This window comes from Pelophylax lessonae, assembly GCF_965119305.1.
Source record: "Pelophylax lessonae genome assembly, chromosome: 1".
Lineage (NCBI taxonomy): Eukaryota > Metazoa > Chordata > Amphibia > Anura > Ranidae > Pelophylax > Pelophylax lessonae.
This window is the reverse complement of record NC_138768.1, coordinates 136,411,417-136,431,647: the sequence shown is the minus strand read 5'-3', so window position 1 is coordinate 136,431,647 and position 20,231 is coordinate 136,411,417.

Genomic DNA, 20,231 nt, shown 5'->3' with positions numbered 1-20,231 from the left:
GAACAAGTCTGAAATAGTTAAAAGAAGCTTCCATAACCCTTTAGAAGCCTAATAAATCCTTAAAAACCTCCCAAAACTGTCTAAATTTCAATTTCAAATTTGCCAAAATGGAAATCCGTCAATTTCGCTCATCTCTAATGCCTGCATATTCAACATTTCCTCCCTACTGTGTTTTCCAGTTTTACTTCTAGGCTTCCCTCTGGTCTAACCTACTTATTCAAGTGTATGTCAAAACAAAATAATAAAAAAAAAAATGCAGTACATATCTATAGTACATGTATACCCCATGTCTGTGTCATTTAAAATGCTGCAAGCATGGAAAAAAAAAAGCCTATTGATCCTGCCAGAAAACCACCAAGCTCCTAACTTCCTGTAGGGAACTGACAACACTGCCTCTGCTACACTAAAATCCCAAACAATGCTGTGAGCCATGGTAGTTCACTCCTGGACTATAGATTTCCTCTCCATCTTCTCATCTTCATAACTACAGGCTCTCCTCACTTAACGACCAGGTTCCATTCCAGCGACCAGGTTGTTAAACAAATTGGTTGTTAAATGAGGAGCCACAAGTAATCAATATTTTAAGCATTCCTAACTACTGTACTGTACTGTAATCTGGAAAAAAAAGGTCTAAGCCCCGGTTCACACTTATGCGATGCAGGAAGGCTGCAAATGCGCAGCCTGTTCCCGCATCGCAAACGCACCCCCGGCAGTTCACACTGCCATGTGCGATACGCTATCAAACGACACCCCCAGTTTGATCGCATATATCGCAGTGCGATCTTGCAGTTCGCACAGGATCGGTTCGCACAAGTGTGAACCGCTGTGCGATCCGATCCTGATGCGGCTGCCAAAAAGGGGTCCTGTGCGTCTTTGCTGCGGGTGCGGTGCGAATTTAGCCATACAAAGTGTATGGCTAAACTCGCACCGCACAGCCGATCGCATGTAATGAAGGAGCAGTGCGCTCCGACATTACATGCGAACGCCGCAGCCGCACAAGTGTGAACCGGCTCTAAATACAAAACTCCAACTCAATAACATTATTTTAATTTGGATAAATACAGAAAACAAAAATATAAACAACAAAAATCCTGTACTGTCCTGTACAATACAATGATGTACAGTGGCCAAAAAGCTGGTCGTAAGTCTGAGCGGTCGTTAAACGAGAAGTGTCTGTATAGGGATGAGATTTGCCTAATAATGAATTCACAGCAAATTTCTACTATTCTAATCCCCCTCAAATAGGCAAATCTTGGGCAATTTTATGGTGGGCAAATTTTGCTCCATCCAATAATGCCCTGTGCACCCCTTTTACTGTGGCCAGCAGAACCGTAATTGCCATTAAAAGATGGGGGTCTAGATAACCCAGTCCACCACCCAGTAACAATAGGTTGACAGCAGCTATTACTGTTTGCATATAGCCACACACCAAGTGGTTAGGTATCGATATACAAGTACCACTAGTGCACTGCTAGCTTTCGAGAGGAACACAAAAGCCCCACATAGACTTGCGGTTAGGGGGCAGCAAAAATATGTGGTTGAGCCGCACCTGTGGCAAAGTAGTCCTGACATGTAGCACTCAGTAGGCCGGCATTTTTCTGCAAAAATATGGTTAAAACAGGCGGTGAGGACCCATCGCATTGCTTCCTCACCGCAGGTCAGATTTCACAGACAAGGGAGATTTAGATGCATGTCTAAATCTCCCCAAAAGGTACATTTTCAGGGCACTGCTTAGGCCCAATTATCATTTTTTAAATGTCCCTTATGACATAGCAAATTTTCACATTTTGAGTTTAGACTCACTTTAAAGTTAAACTCCAGGATTTCAGCCACTAAAATGTGCTGACTTACTATGGGTTAAGTCCACCAAGCTGCATGCCACCTCATGGTCTTTTCTCTTTAAGGCTCCATTCACATCTGTGCATTCCATGAATGTGTGCAAAAGCATGAGTTTTGCATGCATTCATGGAATATGTGAAAAACGCATGTGGCGCTTGCAGTGCCATTACTTGTTAATGCACCCCAAATGTGGCCAGCAGGTGTACATTTTTGCGCACAGCAAAACACGTGACAAATGTGGCTAAATACGCAGTAAGAAAAAAAGCAGCACGACGCTTTAATGCCCAAAAAGGAGCTTATTTGGCATGTTTTTCACGTGTAGGGCAGCCCATTCAAATGAATGGGGCTGCCCTATGCATGTCTAGCAAAAAAACACGCATTCATGTGACATTTATTCATTCATTCTTGTGTGAATGGCATCTTTTTACAAATTACATTTTAAATGAGTGACAGGAGCTACAATTCCAGTGCTCTGGACAGGAGAGCAACTTTCTCACACAGCAGCAGCTCACCCATCCTTCACCTCCACTGTCCATTCACAGAAGGCTTTGTATTTTTATGAATGGGTTCACATAATACAAAGCACTCTGTGACTGGGCAGGAGCAGGGGAAGGGTGGGCAGGGTGGCTGCAGGAGCTGAGACCAGAAGGTTCAGTGTCAGAGCACCCGGAGTATTATACTCTGACCTTCAGTAAAAATGTAAATTGTAAATGAAAGAGGTAAAAATGTAAATTGTAAATGAAAGAGGTAAGTCTACAAAGTGACATGCACCCACTTAGCCCATAGTCATTTGGCACATTTTATAAAGTGTCTGCATTCCTGGAGTTCAGCTTTAAGTCATTTCTTGTGTTACGCTTCACTGTGATGATAATCTGATCTTTTTAAGCTAATGGCATTAAGACTTTATACTGCATAACCTTTTATCTCTACTGCTGTGGGCGGCAAAAAAATGAAATGCATTAGCAGAGGTCAGATAAGGTAACAGGGTGTGCAAAAGCCATGAATAACTGATATGTAATCCACACACAAGAGCTTATAAAAGCTCATTAATCAATGTCACAAAAGTAAAGAAGACTAAAGCGCTGTGTTAGGACTGTCACCAGTCCACTGCAGCCTGTGCCATGCTATTTCCAAGCAACAGAAAAAGTGATAAAATATGAACTTTGCATGAGGAACAATGAGAGTTCAATGGCTCATGGGGGCATCTAGAGGTAATATCCTTCAAGGGAAAATATTGCATACAAACTGCAAAGCTGGGGAATGCTGTTACAAATAATTCTATATTGCATAACATGTAAACAAATACGTTTCTTACTATATATAGTCCTACATTTCCCAAATTAATTCAAATGTCCCTCAAGAAGTATGTATGTATCATAGACTGCAACAAGCTAAAAGGTTCATGGTAGCCTTGGGCTTCTTTGGGCTCTCATTTGACGTTTTGAGAGAAAACATTTTGTAATTTCTGTTTTAAACAGATAAAACCTCAGTTCACCCTTCTAAGTAGGATGTGTGAGTTCAACATACATTTGCAAGAATTTCACTTACCAGCATTTAGAGCTCATTTACACTATCAGCGGTCATCTACATTTTTCGGTAATGGATAAATGCAGGTTACCCCTAAGACACATGGAAAAGAGGGCTGGATTTAGCCAGTCTCATGTGGGGGTGCAGTAAAAAATGTCAGGGGGGCAGAGCATGTGAGGCCAGCAGAACAGTTTATAGGAGGCAGTAGGGCAGAGTAAAGTATCAGCAGTTTGTAGGGCAGTGCATAGAGGCCATTCATTGGTAGGGCAGTGTACAGGGGTTAGCAGGGCAGAGAACAGGGAGTCATCAAGGCAGTGTACAGTGAGTCAATGGGGCAATGTACAGGGGGTCAGCAGGGCAGAATATGAGAGGTTAGCAGGGGAGTGTACAAGAGTCAATAGGGCAGTGTACAGGGTTCAGAAGGGCAGAGGATAGGGGTCAGCAGGGCTGGGGTAAGCGGAGCAAATGTAAGAAGTCAGTCGGGTGAAGAGTAGGAGTTATCAGGGCAGAAGACAGGGAGTCAGTAGGGCACTGTATAGGGGGTCTGTAGGGCAGTGTACAGGGGTCAGGATGTTGTTCCAGAACTGTGAAGGCTTTTTTAGATGTTGTTTGGCAAACTCTAATCTGGACTTCCTGTTTTTGAGGCTCACCAATGGTTTACATCTTGTGGTGAACTCTCTGTATTCACTCTGGTGAAGTCTTCTCTTGATTGTTGATTTTGACACAAGAGGGTTCTTGATCTGGCCACTGTTGTGAAGGGTGTTTTCTTCACCAGGAAAATAATTCTTCGGTCATCCACCACAGTTGTTTTCCGTGGTCTTCCAGGTCTTTTAATGTTGCTGAATTCAGCGGTGCATTTTTTATTTTTAAGGATGTTCCAAACAGTTGATTTGGCCACACCTAATGTTTTTTCTATCGCTTTGTTGGGTTTGTTTTGTTTTTCAGCCTAATGATGGCTTGCTTCACTGATAGTGACAGCTCTTTGGATCTCATATTGAGAGTTGACAGCAACAGATTCCAAATGCAAATAGCACAATTAAAATGAACTCTGGACCTTTTATCTGATCCTTGTAAATGGGATAATGTTGGAACAACACACACCTGGCCATGGAACAGCTGAGCAGCCAATTGTCCCATTACTTTTGGTCCCTTCAAAAGTGGGAGGCACATATACAAACTGTTGTAATTCCTACATCGTTCACCTGATTTGGGTGCAAATACCCTCAAATTAAAGCTGAAAGTCTGGAGTTAAATCTTGTTTGTTTCATTTCAAATCCATTGTGGTGGTGTATAGAGCCAAAAAGATTAGAATTGTGTCCATGTCCCAATATTTATGGACCTGACTGTATGTGTGGAGTATAAAACCACAGCTTGAAGGTTTCCCCCATCCACCTCGAATGTGTGGATGCGGGAATCGGCTTTTTGTTTTGTTTTTTGTGTTTTAACCCACTAGCAAGTGAAAAAATTGGATCATGTATATCCCGCTCACGATTTTGTATGGGCAGTTGTATGCGTGTCATGCATAAGACTGCCCGTTAACTTCAATGGGCTGTCCTATGTATGTTTGACACCCAAAAGAAGTTCCTGCTCCTTTTTGGGAAACAAGCTTCAAGCGACTTTTGCCATGATCGCGTATGGATTCTGTCGCGTGACAATCGCGGCAAATTTGCACCGCATTTGGGGTACCATTTAGAATGAATGGCACTCAAATGCATGTTGTGTGTTTTGAAGCGCTTGGCACGCAATTTGGATTTGTGGGAAAAATCCTGGTGATTCAGCCCACGATTCCAAATTGACAAGATGGAGCTGAGGGTCATAGAAAAAAAATGACAGCGTAGTAAGAAGAGTTACAATGTAAGAATTTTAGGAAACGCTGGACAGAATTGGCAGGTAAATGTAACCCTTTGCTACCACAAAATCCCCATTTGTTTGTTGATTCCCTCCAGCATTTTCCAGAATTTTTACAATGTATTCCTTCTCACAAATATGTATTCTTTTCCTATAATCCTGGGCTCCATATTGCTGATGGCCACATGATGCAGCTTTTCTCCCATTCACTCTGTAGAGCTCCGTTCTCACTTGTGTGACTTGTCAAGCATCTTTGGACACATAAAGTCAAATGACAAGTCACAGCCCCTTGTTTTCAATTGCATATGTTCAGATTGGTGCGACTTAAAGTGTTAGCAACACTTTTTAGAAGTGACTTAGTGCCAGAGAGTGTCGGATCAAAGTCGCACTCAAAGTTGCATTAAAGTTGCGCTCCAAAGATGCACTGGAAATCATTTTGGAGTCGTGCTAGTGTGAATGGAGCCCATATGAACCTATTCTTACTACTGGTCATAAGATTTGAAGAAAATTCAACCAGAAGAGAAAATAATCTAACATTCAGTTTTGTCCCATTCTCACAACAGCTGATGAATTTGCACAGAACGAATGTACATGAAGCTTCACTGGGCAAACAGCTGTGCAAATGTTTTATAAAAGGACACTATGAGGTCACAAACAGTTGAGGTGCAACTAAAATAATCTAAACTATGCTACATGTTTCAGGGGCGGACTGACCATTTGGGGATTAGGGCACTGCCCGAGGGCCCAGGGTCAGTAGGGGGCCCCGTGAGAGGCTACACACTACAGAAAGAAGCCAGGAACTTCCATGCAGGCTATGCTGTGGTAGATATTTAAATGCCCACTCTATGTGGCTGAGCTGCAATTTGTAGGTGGGGCTTTGTGTGACTTGAGTGTGGACACAGGGGGCCCCATGATCTCTGATTGCCCAGGGGCCCCATGAGTTGTCAGTCCACCCCTGACATGTTTTATTTTTTGTGGCTTTTACTGCCTTCCATCTGTTATAATGAAAGAGGTCAGCATATTTTTTTTATAAAATCAGCATGAATAAAGAAAGCAGTGTCAGCAAAGGCATCTTTCAACAGATAATTAACCTCTTGCCGACCGCCCACCGTAGTATTACTGCGGCAGGGCGGCTCGGCTGCGCAAAATCACGTAGTACTACGTGATTTCATGCACGAGGTTTAGACACAGCGGGAGGAGGGCCGCGAGAGGAGTGGCAGCGATCACCGCCTTCCTCCCGTGATCGTCAGATAAACTGACAGAAAATCCATCTGCTTATGTAAACAAAGCAGGTGAGTCTTCTGTCAGACAGACAGGGAGAGATCAGGAGTTTCAGCTACGCTGAAACTTCGATCTCTCTGTGCCTGTCACAGAACCCTTCCCATACACAGTTAGTAATCACATTTAATACACATTAACCCCTTTGATCACCCCCAGTGTTAACTCCTTCCCTGCCAGTGTCATTTATACAGTAACAGTGCATAATATTTAGCACTGACTACTGTATTAATGTCACTGGTCCCCAAAAAGTGTCAAAAATGTCGGTTAGGCGCCCGATCTGTCCGCCGCAATGTCGCAGTCCCGCTAAAAAATGCTGATCACCGCCATTACTAATAAAAAAATAAATAAATAAAAATTCCAAAAATCTATCCCATAGTTTGTAAACGCTATACCTTTTGCGCAAACCAATTAAAATACGCTTTTTGGGATTTTTTTTTTACCAAAAATATGTAGCAGAATACAAATTGGCCTAACCTGATAAAAAAATTTGATTTTTAAAAAAAAAATTTATTGGGAATGTTTTATAGCAGAAAGTAAAAAATATGGCGTTTTTTTCAAATCGTTGCCCTTTTTTTGTTTATAGCGCAAAATCTACAAACCGCAGAGGTGATCAAATACCACCAAAAGAAAGCTCTATTTGTGGGACATCAATTGTATTTGGGTACAGCGTCGCAAGACCGCGCAATTTTTCGGTAAAATAACGCAGTACCAAATCGCAAAAAATGGCCTGGTCATTAAGGGGGTAAAACCTTCTGGAGCTGAAGTGGTTAAAGGAGAACAATCTTTACCTTCAGGGCCATATCATACTAGCATGAAGACCGGCTTTAACTGCACTGTAAAAAAACAGTCACTGCTAGGACACAATTGTGCCCTATTCACACTGATGCGGTGATTCCTGTGCGGGTTCCCACACTGCATTGGAATCGCAGGCAGTTCACACTACACTCTGCAAACCGCTGCAGGTATGAATGTAAACCTATTGACACCCCCAAATCGGTTCACAGAACACAGTGCAAACTGTGGAATCGGATCTCATGGGTCTGAACACCCATGGGACCCGATTCCAGTATGGACAAAAAAAAAAAGGGTCCTGCACCTTTTTGGTGCGGATCCAGTGTGAAATGAGCCATACCTAACGTATAACTCAAGTTGCACCGCACTGAATTAGCATGTCATTTGTACAGGAATCTGGTGCGATTTCTGTACAAATGACATGCCATGCGGTACACCCCATCAGTGTGAACCCAGCCTAAAATGGAGCATGGAGCTGCACTGCAATAACATACAGACACGTTGCATTTCATTGCAGCGCACTGGAAAGGATCGCATGTCACTGTACAGCAGCGCAGTGCACCGTGCTGCTGTACAGTGACATGAATGAAGTCACTCTTGTGCAAATAGGAGATAGAGATGGGCCGAACACCCCCCTGTTGGGTTTGCATCAGAACTCCCAAACAGGGGATAAGTTCTAACCTGAACGGCGAACTACATTGAAATCTATGGGAGCCCAACAGAAAGAAAATCGAAAGTGCCCACTTTGAAGGCTTATATGCAATTATTGGGCATACAAAGGGTAAAGCCTCCAGCCTCCCTCTCTCAAAGACCAAACCTTAAGGTGGAGACGAGCTGGACACAGGTGTAGAGTAGGGCCCTAAAAAATTAGGTCCGGTCTGTGAGGCAGGTGAATGGCATCCCAGTAACTGAGAAGCATCAGCAGAGGAAACCAGGGCCTGTTGGGCCAGTGAGGAATTATTGCCACAACCACCACCACTTCTGACCTGAGTCTCCGCAGGAACTGAAGAATGATTGGAATTGGAGGGAAGGCATAAGCTTTGCGAAAGTTCCATCTGTCCATGAGGGCTTCCACCCGGGGATCTCAGGACCTTGCGTAATATCTTGAAAGCTGATGTTGTTGCCTGGGGACGCAAGAGGTCAACTTCCGGGGAGACCCCCAGGGACTAGACCCACTCGAAAACTTCTATTGTTGTTGAGCCGACACAAGAAAGTCCGCCTGCATGTTCTGGACTCCCGAAACATACGCTGCTGATAGGTTGGACAAGTTCTTCTGCACCCAGGACATGATTGGCTCCCCTTTCCGAAGCAAGGACAGACTGTGAGTTCCTCCCTGTCTCTTCACATAGGCCACCGCTGTTGTGTTGTCCAGCCTGAGCATTACTGAAGACGCCTGAATCAGATGACAGAAAGCTTGTAATGCTTTGAAGTGTGCCCGAAGCTCTAAGACATTGGAGACTATCCCGCGGGAAGAAAAGACCCACCTGCCTTGTGCCATTTGCGACCGATAGTGAGTGCCCCAACCTGTACTGCTGGCATCCGACGTTATCGTGACCCATGAGGCAGGAGCTATAGAATGGCATATTGAGGAGATTCTCCCGCAGAAGCCACCAGGGAAGGCATCCCCTCATGGCTGAAGTCAGATAGTTGCATGGATTCCCGTTTCCTGATCTCCATTGCTAAAGGAAGCCTTTCTGGAGGGGGCGCATCCTCCATAATGCCCATTTCACAATGGGAGCTGTGGCTACCAACGTCCCGATGACCCTCAGGCACTGCAGGGCAGTGAGATAGGAGGAAGAGAGCAAGAGAAATCCTGTCTCGGATTACAGGAATTTTTTATTCGGGCTGAGAGACAGTGCCTCTTGCTGTATTGAACTGAGCCCCAAAGAAACACGAGGGACTGCGTGGGTTCCAGGTGACTTTTCTCCATATTCAGAATCCACCCGAACTCCTGGAGAATAGCGATGACTTAACCCATGTGCTCGAGAAGTCGGGACCTGTCTTGAGATAGGAGGAGCAGGTCGTCTAGGTAATGATAAAGTCGGATACCCCTGATCCTTATCAAGGCTACTACCACCAACAAGACTTTCAAATATGTGCGAGGCGATGTTGAAAGCCCAAAAGGCAGACAGGTAAACTGGAGAGTAGTTTGATCAACGGCAAGGAACCGCTGGAAATTTCTTGCAACAGGAACATGAAAATACATGTCCTTCAGATCTATGGACACTAGCCAGTCTCCTGCTAAAAAGTTAACAGTGTCTCCATCTTGAAACTTTCTCTGCTGATAAACTGGTTCAGATGCGTAAGATCTATGACAGGCCTCCAGGCGCCGTTCTTCTTCTGAACCATGAAGACAGGTGAGTAGATTCCTTGCCCCCTCTCTATCTCCGGGATGGGAACCGCGGCGCCCAGAGTTATCAGGGATTCTACGTAAGTAAGAAGAGTCCACCTTTTTTCTGCCAATGATGGAAGTGAAGTGGGGATGAACCTGAGTCTGGGGGTGCTGCTGAAGGTCCAGGAATGCCCAAGAGACACAATACTGATGGTCCAGGAGTCCCGGATTGAGGCCGCCCAGACATGGCGAAAGTGGAAGAGGCGAGCCCCTACCCAACACGTCTGAGAAGTCCCAATCTCAAAAGGACTTAGTGGCCTCCCGATCATCAGAAGAATTACCCCTAGGGGCTTTCAGGAAGGAGGACTGTCTAGACTTCCAGTTTCTCCCAAATGATCTGCCCGGTGTGTAGCTGCGCGCTTCCCTGGCACGATCCGCATTTTGCTTCCTTGGAAGAGACCATTTCTGAATTGTCAGGTGCCTGTCCTGGGGAAGAAACCCCTGACCTACCACCTGTGGCCTGGGTAATAGCGTTATCCAGCTTGTTCCCAAAGAGAAAGGAACCTTCAAAAGGATTCAGGCACCACACCTGCTTAGATGCAGGGTCGGCTAACCAGGGCCGAAGCCAAAGGCCGTGCTTCGCAGTGACGGAGGATAACATAACCCGAGCCACAAGGGGGATAATGTCGATGGACACTTCATCCAAGAAAGCCGATGCCATTTTCGGCTCTTGAATGGGGGAGCCTCTGGCCACCTCTTCTGAGACACTTCTGGGGGTCTCATCTACGGTGTCCGCCCATATCTCTTTTGCTTTGGACATTGCAGCCAGGGCTAAGGCTGGCTTGCAGGCCATGCCTGCCTTAAGATAGACAAGTTTAGGATCTGAATCAATCCTTCTTTCCAAAGGATCCCTAAAAGACACTGTATCTTCCACAAGCTTAACGAGCCTCATCACAGCTGCATCCACCAGAAGTGGGGACTCTGTTTCACTTCATCTTCCTTGAAGGGGTAGAGCTTTGACATTTTTGAGAGCCTGGAATTTTTCCTCTCCACCTTGCTCCACTAATCTGTAATAATCTCTTCCAATTCCCCCAAGAATGGGAAATTCAGACGATCCTTACTCAGCGGCAAAAAAAATAATTTTCTGCTTAGGAGGAGAGACCGCTGAATCTTCCCAATTGAGAGCCCTTACCAGAGGGGGAAGGAGGCCAAAATCAAAGCCCAGACAGGGATCATCTGCTTCCGAATCGCTCTCTGAAAGGAAGACGGATGTACTGCTTACTGTGAAGGTTCCGAGAAATCCTAGCCCTGAGCTTCCCTGCCGGGAGAGCGTGGAGGATCTGAGGCCGCACCTTGGTGGCTGACTCCAAATTCATCCAGGGAATCTTTAAGGACACGTCTCACCATAGACTCCAAATGTTGATCCATGCTCCCCTTTTCACCTGCCGCCTGGGCATAACAACAGTCGCAGAGGGATTTTCTGTCTGGGACCTGGAAACCACATCCTCAGCATTTCTTTCTGTGAGGATGGTCATGATGACAAGAGGACCTGGGTGGGGAGGCAGCGTCCTTACTATGGCGCTTTGAGCTAGAAGGGTGCCCGGACCTAGAGAAGGAATGCAGGTGCTGCGACTTCAATTGGCGAATTTCCTTCTGTGCATCGCGCTGCGAATCAGACCTAGTAGAAAGAAGAAAAGCAACACTGCTTCCCCACCCCCCCATAGCCTGTACCCAAGGAGAAACCACCTGACAAGTACCTGCTGCGAGAGGGCTGGCCACAGGGAGGTGGTGACGTTTCCATCCCTAACACTGGAGCCGAGGTCACTGGGAACAACAACAACAATAAGAAAATAAGCCACAGCAGCTGGGCTTTTTGGCCAATGCCATTCACCCGCCAAGGGCCAGGCATTGGCTTCTTTGTTTGCCCCCTCCATACTCTGTTAGGATCAAGGGCTTAGTGGAGGTACAGCGACTCTGAAGGTAGAAAAGCACCCTCCATGTGCTCCGGAGGAGGACAAAAAAAGGAACACTGATGCTGAAAGGGAGCAAAGATTTATGGGAGTGGAGTCCTATAGGCTAGGAGTGGAGGAGGGGCCATACCCGAATGTATGCTGCCATGGAGTCTGTTAGGAAATGTTTTTTTACAATTTTTCTTTTTTTTTTTTACATTTTTTTAAATGATTTTTTTTTTAAAAATGTCTGCTTCGCTGTTGATGGGGCTTTGGTGAGATATTAGGGGTCTAAACAGACCCCCCATTATCTCACCTTTGAGAAAGAGAAAGGAATTGAGGACACAGATTTAGCAATTTTTTTCTCCGCAGCCTCAGCATTGAAGATGAATGACTAGGAGACAGAGGCTCCTGTTCATTCATAAACTGAAGCAGGGTAAACAGTTTACTATGCTCAGTTATCAATGGACACAGGAGTGATCAGTACCAATTGCTTACTGTGTCTTTTCCGTTTCCTGTGGTTGGAGCGCATGCTGGCTACGGTGTACACCCTACCAGGAAACATTGCTTTTAACACTTGGAGAAGTTTTAACACTTGGAGAAGTTTGTGAGTGTTTTATTTGCTATTTATTTAATAAAAAGCTTCGTTTAAACTTACTACACTATGGAAGCATGTGCTTTTTATATGATGGCGATAACGAGAAGATATGGAGGAGATTATCCTGGAGTATAAGATTAAATAGTTGGAGTGTCCCCTAACCCTGCAAGGAGGTGCAAGACTACCCCTGTGGATATTTTAAAGGCTTGAACCCCTGCCTACCTTTGGTAAGTAGGGAGGAGAGAGGGGAGCACTGATCACACTGAGATCACGAGTGGAACAGAATTGCACATTGGACACTGGTCACTTTATGATTCATATGAACTGTATTGCACAAGGACTATTGAGCAGATGAAGGAAGATATTTGAAAAGTCACGTTGGCACTTGTCACTTTTTATCTATTTATTCATAGATTTTTTAATTTACATAATTTGTTAATCTACATAATTTATGTTTATTTATGGATATATTTAGCACAATTATTTATTTAGATTGATTATACAATATATGGTAACTATATGATTTCTATACACAGCACGGTTGAGCACTTTATAATTTATACCTATATATTTATTATAAGCGTTTTTTAGGGTGTTAATAAGCAAATACTGACACATCCTCTTAAAGAGGAAGTAAACCCTCCTCTGCAACTTTTACCTATAAGTAAGCCTATGATAAGGCTTACCTATAGGTACTGTAAATATCTCCTAAACTTGTACCGTTTACCGAGATATTTACCTTACATGCAGCCAGTGACATCACTGGCGCATGCGCTCTGAAGGAACGGCCGCTGGTGCCATTCCTTCAGAGCCCTGTGCCGTGACCGTCGGGAGTGACGTCACCGCGGCTCCGGCCAATCAGATGGCCGGATGCCGCGATCCCGGAAGACGGGCGACTGAACACGGCGGGGGCTCCTTGTAAGGTAAGTATTTCATAATGAGCTAGTATGCGATGCATACTAGCTCATTATGTGTTTCTCTTTCAGGTTGAAAAAAAAAAAATTATAATGGGTTTACAACCTCTTTAATAGATTGTTTAAGAACACTTTATAAGCTATTTCAAGGCAGCGCTGATTCATTTATTTATTATACTTCTGTGAAGTGGATTAATTTACTTCTAACATCCACCTGTGCACCGGCAGCAACCAGTGGGAGAAAAAAGCTGCCAGCAGTGCAGGGGGGCCCAGGCACACAGGGGAGGATCGGTGCGGCGGAAGCATTTACAGGAACTATGCACTGTGTGTCTCTCCCTCCAGCAGCTGCAGGGAGAGCAGAACAGTTCATTATTATTATTATTATACAGGATTTATACAGCGCCAACAGTTTGCGCAGAGCTTTACAATGTTAGGGAAGACAATACAGTTACAAACAATTCAATACAGGAGGAACTAGAGGGCCCTGCTTGTTAGAGCTTACAATCTAGAAGGGAGGGTCAAGTGAAACAAAAGGCAATAACCGCTGGGGATGGGTTGATGGAGATGTTCCTGTAATTGCCCCCCCCCTGGGTGCCCGGGCCCCCCTACAGGAGGACCAGTGGTCCCCCCCTATTGGTGGCCCAGGGTGGAACATGTAACATCTTCCTGCACACCCCCCCCCCCTCTTGTGACAATGCGTAGGGAATCCTCTCAGCTGTCACAATTTAAATACAGATCCGCCGACACGGCCGCGTCAGTCATTCACAGTTTCCTGTGAATCAGTGCCTACAAGTACCATCAGCCATTGTCGCTGACGGCTTGTAGTTCTCAATGCATGACGAGGGAACTGATATTCCCCCTAAAAATCCATACCAGATCCTTAACCACTTGCCGACCGTTCACATTGAGCGTACTGCAGCAAAGTGGTTCGTTATCGTCCAGCGATGTAGGTCTACGTCGCTGGACTCCTCCCCTTGTGGGCGGCACGCGCGCCGCCGGAGGCTCGCTCCCGCTGTATTCAGTCACAGCGGGAGTCGGGCCAGGGGAGGAGCGGCGGTGATCACCGCCGCTCTTCCCCGATCGTCGGGGATCGTGTGAGGAGATCCGCCCGCTTGTGTAAACAAAGCGGGCGGATCTCCTAAGTGACAGGCAGGGACAGATTGCAGGATTCAGCATAGCTGAACCTGCGATCTGTGCCTGTGTCACTCAGTCCCCTCCCCCCACACACGTCAGTAAGCACCAGGCATACATTAACCCCTTGATCACCAATAAAAGTTAACCCATTCCCTGCCAGTGTCATTTTTACAGTAACAGTGCATATTTATAGCATTGATTACTGTAGTAATGTCACTGGTACCCCCAAAAGTGTAAAAAATGTCACTTAGGGGTCCGATCTGTCTGCCGCAATGTCGCAGTCCTGCAAAAAAAATTGCAGATCGCCGCCATTACTAGTTAAAAAAAAAATTCCCGTAGTTAGTAGCTGCGATAACTTTTGCGCAAACCAATCAAAATACGCTTATTGCGATTTTTTTTTTTTACCAAACATATGTAGCAGAAAACAAATTGGCCTAAAATGTTAACAAATTTAGATTTTTACATTTTTTGGGGGGGAATTTCATATTAAAAAATTTGAAGAATATTGTTATTTTTTCAAAATTTTCGCTCTTTTTTTGTTTATAGCGCAAAAAGTAAAAATCGCACAGGTGATCAAATACCACCAAAAGAAAGCTCTATTTGTGGGGGGAAAAAAGGACGTACATTTAATTTGTGTACAGCATCGCACGACCGCGCAATTGTCCGTTAAATTAACGCAGTGCCGAATCGCAAAATATGGCCTGGTTAGGAATGGGGTAAAATCTGCTGGTCTTAAAGCGGTTAAAAATACGCTCATTGAGAATTATTTTGTCAAAGACATGTAGCTAAATACATTTTGTCCTACATATATGACAAAAATTGAAAATATTGGATATTTTTTAACTGTCAAAGTAGAAAAATATTGTTATTTTTTCAAAATTGTCGCATTTTTTTATTAATATCGCAAAAAATGAAAAGCGCAGAGGTGATCAAATACCACCAAAAGAAAGCTCTGTTTGTAGAAAAAAAAGGACGTAAATTTCGTTTGGGTACAGCGTTGCATGACCGCGCAATTGTCAGTTAGATTCGCACAGTGCCGAATCGCAAAAAGTGGCCTGGACGTAAAGCAGGAACATCCTCCGGTCCTAAAGTGGTTAATTTAAACATGCAGCCTGGCTGGCCAGGACACTCATCCATCCCCATCCTGAACCATAACAAGCCACATGCTCTCAACATGGGGGTGGTACCTTGCCAGGGAATACCCCTCTGGAAGACACCTTGTCCCCACGTTGATGAAGACACGGGCCTCTTCCCCACAACCCTGGCCAGTGATTGTGGGGGTCTTTGGGCGGAGGGGGAGGGAGTGGTTTCTTGGAATCTGGAAACCCCCTTTAACAATAAAGGGGCACCCAGATAAAGGCCACCCCCCTTATGAATCAATATACAACCTAGAAATAAAAACACCCAAAATGTTTGACTTTATTTTTAAAAAAGTCCCAAAAAAGTCCCTTGTTTTGAATCCATCATCAGTCAGGTCATCCAGTGATACAGATCCATGTCAATCATGATGCCCGATGACTCACTAAAGAGAAAAAAAACGCCACCCCTAAGATTGCTATTGAATGACAGCTGTTACTTACAAGGGGCGGGGTCTTCTGGATGATGTCATTGACCGTATATAGACATGACCAGTGGTCATGCTTGGGAGGCACTCCAGTGCTTTACTTACTTTCAACTGATGCCTTTTTTTGCTTAGAAGGCACTCTGTGTGTACTTACTCCTGACCCCTGCTAGTGTGTACTTACTCCTGACCCCTGCACTGTGGGTACTTATTACTGACCCCAGCACTATGTGTGTACTTACTTCTGAACCCTGCTAGTGTGTACTTACTCCTGACCCCTGCACTGTGGGTACTTACTCCTGACCACCCCACTCTATGTATACTTTCTCTTTACACCACACTCTGTTTATACTTACTCCTGACCCCCGCACTGTGTGTACTTACTCCAGACCCCCGCATTGTGTGTACTTACTCCTGACCCCTGCACTGTGTGTATAGTTACTCCTGACCCCCACACTCTGTATGTATTTACTCCTGACCCCTGCAATCTATGTTTACTTACTCGTAACCCCCCACTGTGTGTACTTACTCCTGACCCCCGCACTGTGTGTGTACTTACTACTGACCTCTGCACTGTGTGTATACTTACTCCTGACCCCCGCACTCTGTGTGTACTTACTACTGACCCCTACTAGTGTTTACTTTCTCCTAAACCCTGCACTCTGTGTGTACTTACTACTGACCCCACCACTGTGTGTGTACTTACTACTGACCCCACCACTGTGTGTGTACTTACTCCTGACCCAGCACTCTATTTGTACTTACTCCTTACCCAGCACTCTATTTGTACTTACTACTTACCCCTGCACTGTGTGCGCACTTACTGCTGACCCCCGCACTGTGTGTACTTACTCCTAGCCCCTGCACTGTGTGTACTTACTCCTGACCCCCGCACTGTGTGTGTACTTACTCCTGACCCCCGCACTCTGTGTGTACTTACTCCTGACCCCCTTACTGTGTGTGTACTTACTACTGACCCATGCACTGTGTGTGTACTTACTCCTGACCCCCACACTCTGTGTGTACTTACTCCCAACCCCTACTAGTGTATACTTTCTCCTAAACCCTGCACTCTGTGTGTACCTAATCCTGACTTCTGCACTCTGTGTGTACCTAATCCTGACCTCTGCACTCTGTGTGTACTTACTCCTGACCACCGCACTCTGTGTGTACTTACTACTGACCCCTACTAGTGTATACTTTCTCCTAAACCCTACACTCTGTGTGTACTTACTCCTGACCCCAACACTGTGTGTGTACTTACCACTGACCCCTACTAGTGTATATTTTCTCCTAAACACTGCACTCTGTGTATACTTACTCCTGACCTTGCACAGTGTGTGTACTTATTCCTGACCCCCGCACTCTGTGTGTACTTACTCCTGACCCACGCACTCTGTGTGTACTTACTCCTGACCCCCGCACTCTGTGTGTACTTACTCCTGATCCCCACACTGTGTGTATACTTACTTCTGACCCCTGCACTGTGTGTGCACTTACTTCTGACCCCCACACTCTGTACTTACTCCTGACCCCCACACTCTGTGTGTACCCACTCCTGATCCCCGCACTGTGTGTGTACTTACTCCTGACCCCTGCACTGTGTGTGCACTTACTTCTGACCCCCGCAATCTATGTGTACTTACTACTGATCCCTGCACTGTGTGTGTACTTACTCCTAACCCCCGCACTCTGTGTGCACCCACTCCTGACCCCCGCACTCTGTGTGTATTTACTCCTGACCCCCACACTGTGCGTGTACTTACTTCTGACCCCTGCACTCTGTGTGCACTTACTCCTGACCTCCACACTCTGTACTTACTACTGACCCCCGCACTGTGTGTCTACTTACTCCTGACCCCACACTCTGTGTGTATACTTACAACTTACTCCTGAGCCCCGCACTCTATGTGTATTTACTACTGACCCCACACTCTGTGTGTACTTTCTCCTGGCCACCGCACTCTGTGTGTACTTACTACTGACCCTGCACTCTGTGTGTGTACTTCTGACACCTGCACTGTGTGTGTACTTACTCTTGACCCCCGCACTCTGTTTGCACTTACTCCTGACCCCTGCACTCTGTGTGTACTTACTCCTGACCCCCGCACTCTGTGTGTACTTACTCCTGACCCCCACACTCTGTGTGTACTTACTCATGACCCCGTACTCTGTGTGTACTTACTCCTGACCCCGCACTCTGTGTGTACTTACTCCTGACCCCCGCACTCTGTGTGTGTACTTACTACTGACCCCGCACTCTGTGTGTACTTACGCCTGACCCCCGCACTCTGTGTGTGTACTTACTCCTGACCCCGCACTCTGTGTGTACTTACGCCTGACCCCTGCACTCTGTGTGTACTTACTCCTGACCCCCGCACTCTGTGTGTACTTACTCCTGACCCCGCACTCTGTGTATACTTACTCCTGACCCCCGCACTCTATGTTTATACTTACTCCTAACCCCGCACTCTGTGTGTACTTACTCCTGACCCCGCACTCTGTGTGTGTATACTTACTCCTGACCCCGCACTCTGTGTGTATACTTACTCCTGACCCCGCACTCTGTGTTTATACTTACTCCTGACCCCGCACTCTGTGTGTACTTACTCCTGACTCCCGCACTCTGTGTGTACTTACTACTAACCTCTGCACTCTGTGTGTACTTACTCCTGACCCCGCACTCTGTGTTATGCAGCCTCACCTAGAGTAGTGTTTCTCAAACTTTATTCAGTTAGAGCTCTCTTTAAAATTATAGACAATCTCTAAAATGTAAAAAACTATTTAACCGGTTGCCGACCGCCGCACGACTATATACTGCGGCGGTCAGCCCTGGCCAGGCAGAGTGACATATGGATACGTCACTCGCCTGTCACTGACTTGAGAGCCAATTGCGGGCGGGCGCGCGCCCGCCGCGGCTCGTTCACTGACAGGTCAGTGCGTGTGACTGGCGGACCCGATGTCCGCCAGTCACACTACGATCGCTCCGGTGAAGGGAGAAAGGCGGATGGCTTATGTAAACAAGCCGCCCGTCATTCTCCCTGGTGTAAAAATGAAGATCAGACGGTTCTACTATGTAGAACCGTTGATCTTTGTTTTTACACCAATAGCCATGTCCCTATACAGTTAGAATCACGCCCCTAGGACACACTTAACCCCTCCCTGTCCAATACAGTTAACCCCTTCCCTGCCAGTGTCATTTTTGCAGTAACAGTGCATATGTATAGCACTGATTACAGCAGTAATGTCACTGGTAACCCCAAAAGTGTCAAAAATGTCAGTCAAGGGTCCGATCTGTCCGCCGTAATGTCGCAGTACCGAATAAAAAAATCGCAGATCGCCGCCATTAGGCGTTAAAAAAAAAAACACCAAAAATGACAAAAATCTTTCCCTTTGTTAGTAAACGCGATAACTTTTGCGCAAACCAATCAAAATATGCTTTTTGCGATTTTTTTTTTACCAAACATATGTAGCATAAAACAAATTGGCCGAAAATGTTAAAAAATTTAGATTTTTACATTTTTTTGGGAAATTTCATATAAAAAAATGTGAAAAATATTGTTATTTTTGCAAAATTGACGCTCTTTTTTTGTTTATAGCGCATAATCAAAAAATCGCACAGGTGATCAAATACCGCCAAAAGAAAGCTCTGTTTGTGGGGAAAAAAGGACGTCAAATTCGTTTAGGTACAGCGTCGCACGACCGCGCAATTGTCCGTTAAAGTCACGCAGTAAAAAAATCGCAAAAAACCCCCTGGTCTTTTAGCAGCCAAATCCTCTGGGGCTTAAGTGGTTAAAGAGGAAGTAAACCCTCCTCAGGAAGTTGTACCTATAGGTAAGCGTATGATAAGGCTTACCTATAGATACTGTAAATATCTCCTAAACATGTACAGTTTAGGAGATATTTACCTTACATGCCGCCAGTGACGTCACTGGCGCATGCGCTCTGAAGGAACAGCCGATCGTGCCGTTCCTTCAGAGACCCGTGCCGCGACCGTCGGCTCCCGCGCGCGTTCGCGGGAGTGACGTCACCGCGGCTCCGGCCAATCAGATGGCCGGATGCCGCGATCCCGGAAGACGGGCGACTGGACATGTCGCCCGTCATAGAGGTGAGTGAGCGGCACGGCGGGGGCTCGTTCTTAGGTAAGTATTGCATAATGAGCTAGTATGCGATGCATACTAGCTCATTATGGGTTTCTCTTGCAGGGTGTAAAAAAAAACAAAAAAAAACAAACGAGTTTACAACCTCTTTAATAGCTTTACATAATGAAGCAACATCCACACATAGGACACCAGAGGTGATTTATTCTTCCAAAGCAAATACACTTTTGCACTCTGGTACTGCCTACTATTCCAATGTTTCTCTTCTCCCTCAATCAGCTAATGTCACCCCAATGCTGAGGAAGAGAGGCACAGGAGGGTCAAACAAGGATACCCTTGGATGCATCAGACATTCT